The 3,378-nt window shown below is 44.6% G+C and overlaps 1 pseudogene; it reads right to left on the bottom strand.

The window, feature by feature from the left end:
- Window positions 1–1,069: 1,069 nt before the first annotated feature.
- On the bottom strand, window positions 1,070–2,389 carry LOC124235228 (transcriptional adapter 3-like; annotated as a pseudogene).
- Between the last annotated feature and the right edge of the window lie 989 nt (window positions 2,390–3,378).

Here is a 3,378-nt window from a genome sequence, read left to right as displayed (position 1 = left end):
TTGGCTGCCTCGTCAAATATTAGTTGACTGTATATATGAGGGTTTATTTCTGGGCTCTTGATTCTGTTCCACTGATCTATGTTTCTATTTTTATGCCAGTACCATAGTGTTTTGATAGCTGCAGCTTTGAAGTATAGTTTGAAACTAGGAAGTGTGATGCCTCCAGCTTTGTTTTTCTTTCTGAGGATTGCTTTGCCTCCTCAGGGTCTTGTCATTGTAAAAAAATTTAGGATTGCTTTTTCTATTTCTGTGAAAAATGTCCTTGGAATTTTGATAGAGATTGCACTGAATCTGTAGATGGTTTTACCATACAGTTTTTAATTACCTAAATCGTCCTGCATGACCTGGCCTCCAGTTCCCTCTCTGATCTTACATCTGATTCTTCCCCACTGACTCAGGCTATTCAAGTTACACTGGCCACCTAGTATCCTCATGTGCTCCAGCTATGCCTCTGCCCCAGGGCTTTGCCCTGGTTCAGGCTTCTAAAGATCTGGACCCTGGATTTGTATTGTCAGAATCATCTGGAAACTTGCTAGAAAAGAAAATTCTTGGGTCCACCTTACCTACTGAGCCAGGAACTCTATAGTTATGGCTCAGAATACCATGTTTAACAAGTCCTCTAGGTGATCTTGATGTAGGTTAAAGTTTGAGAACTACTGCCATAGCTGTTCCCTCTGGCTGAAATACTTCTTCCCCAACGCCTTGGCTTTGGTTCTTTAGAAAACAAAGCTTGAGACAGGGAGTCTTATCTAACTTATTTGTTGAGGGTGTGCTGATGGGTGAAATTTGTAACAGAAGAAGAAGGAAAGGGATGAATAAAGGGAGGGAGTATGGAAGTGGAGGATGTTGATGAAGGGGAAGAGGAAGGCCCCCAAAAGAAGCAACAATCATTATGAAGACCAAGCAGAATCTGAGCAGTGGAGTAGCAGGGCCTCCATGTCCTGGCTGTACAGAGCTAGGCCAAAAGACCTCAAGGAAGGCCACAGTCCTCTCAAGTTGTCATCATCTGACAAGGCAGCCACCATGTGCAGCTTCTGGCAGCTTTAGGAAACAGATTTCCCTCCTCTCCTCACCTCTTCTCTCCCATGCCAGAAAGAAGGCAGCCTGAGGCAGGAGTATAGGTACACATGTGCAGCTCTGGGTTGCTCCACTGCTCCTTCAGACTCTTCCAAGCCTTGTCCGTCTTGGTGGGGATCAGCTTCTTCCATGGGGCAGCCATGATCCTGTGGAAGTCATCCACGACCTCAGTGTCTGCTCTGAGGACTTGTGGCCTCAGCTTCTGTTGCTCACCTCTTCCTTTGCAGCCTCAGCAGGTTGGGCTTCTCTGCAGTTGTGGGTACTCAGAATCTGATTAAGCAGGCCTGCCATTTGTGTATGTCAGCAGTGATCTTATCCTCTGTGTCCCCTTTGGTTCTGAGACTCCAGCAAGCCCTGAGTGATCAGCTCCTCCTTTATATGGCTCTCCAGGAATTTGGTATGTGGTACATGGAAGGGCTTGTTCTGATTGTGGGGAGAGGTGCTGGTACCCCAGCCTTGGAATCTCCCCCAGATATGTCATGAATAGGAGAGTCTTCCATAGGGTAAATAACATTTTCCTTCACCTGGGACTCTAGGAGGTGTTTCATCAGGGCACCAAAAGGGTGCCAGTCTTCTGGCTGCTTATGCTGGGCCTCAGCCTTCTTCAGCAGGGCATACCCATCTTTAGTGTGTAGTTTACTCAGTGGCTCGACTTTCTTTTTGTCAGCCACTGACTGGGCCCATCCTTTTCCTCTAGCAGGTCCTCCAGTGCCCAGCACTTGGGGGAGTTGAATTTTCCCAGGTATGAGATCCAGCAACGTTAGGCCTCATCTTTTGGATGTTTCATTAGCTTCTGTAGCACGTACATCTCTTTGCTGATGATATAAGCACACTGAGGCTCTACCTAAGCTCAGAATCTGTTGGAGGTGTCATTCCTGGAGATCCATGGAATGTGGATGGGGTCATCAGTGAGTTCATATTCCTGCAGCTTGGACTGAAGGTTTTTGGATTAGAGCTACCCATCGTGGAGGCCAGGCCCAGGTCTCACTTTCCCTTCCAGTTTCTGTTTCTTGGGTTTCCCGGGCCAGGGAAGCTCAAAGCTCAGGGCATCCACCTAGCCTCAGGCATTAGTAGCCAATTTTCTTATCCTGCCAATCTGTCAGGATCTAGGTTTCCACCTCCAGCACCTGTAGGCCTCAACATGCAGAGAAGAGTAGGGTCTCAAGCTCCAGTGGCGAAGTGTCCAGCTCCTTGATGTAGATGCCATCATCCTCGAAATAGGCCAGCACTGCCCTGCAGCCAGGACACAGCTTCAGGTGGTCCACAGATTTGAGTTATGGAATTGCAAGGGGCAGTCCTTTAGTTCATTCATGGCCTGGGATAAGGCACTTTCTTGAACTTCCTGCACATGCCATGAGGATTAACAGATGATGCCCACCCAAAGCTCAGCTCAGTGCTTGGCACAGAAGAGATGAGATAGTTATAACATCTGACTCCACCAGTGGGTTTCCTCAATGCCCCACCTTTAGGGGCCCTGTCCTCAACATCTTACTTTCAGGGTCCCCATCCTCTAGGACTCCTAAAGCCCTGGTTCCCTCTACCTCCTCACTGTGTTCTCCTATGACCAGGGACCTTAAATGTAAGGCAGCAGCTGTTCTTTATACCAATTCTTAATATTAGATCTGTAGTCTGGATGTCTTAGAAACTGCACTAATGGACAAAACCTGAAACAGCTTGTTTTAGCTGAGGACATAAGGAGATAAATTAAGGGCATAAAATTATACAATGCCAAAAGGGAGGCTGAGCTTTGTGTTTGTAAGCACACGTAGCCTATGCAGGAATATGTCAGAGAGAGACAGAGAACTAGTGCCCATAGAATCCAAAATGCTAGAGCTCTAAGAGCTCTTCGACATTATTCTCCTTCATTTTACATATGGCAAAATTGAGTTGAGAGAGATTATATTTATTCTTTCTTTTTAGTAAATACCTGTGGAGTTAAGCACTCAAAGATCTAGAAAGAAAAAGAAATCTTTAAGAAATGAACCATGTTTTACAGTCCCTTGCAAGCAATTGCAAAAAATTAATTTGGAGAGAAAGTATAGCTCACTTTAATGGATCAATTAGGTATAATTCAAATTAATTTTATAGTAGAACAGTTGATCTGTGCAATTTAAAAGAACATACACTGTTTTGAAATGGTCATCTTTGCTTCATTTTTCCTTGTCAGTGATTAAACCAATATCTTTTTCTCTCTAATATATCTAAATATTTGTGTGGTTTATTCTTAAAAATAAACTTTTATTTACGTTTCTAAGCAATTAGTATTGGTGCATGATTAAAAACCAGAGATGACAAATCAAA

The sequence above is a fragment of the Equus quagga genome, chromosome 2 (assembly GCF_021613505.1).
Source record: "Equus quagga isolate Etosha38 chromosome 2, UCLA_HA_Equagga_1.0, whole genome shotgun sequence".
Classification (NCBI taxonomy): domain Eukaryota; kingdom Metazoa; phylum Chordata; class Mammalia; order Perissodactyla; family Equidae; genus Equus; species Equus quagga.
Note: the sequence above shows the minus strand (reverse complement) of the source record. Positions and strands in the feature narration are given on the sequence as shown.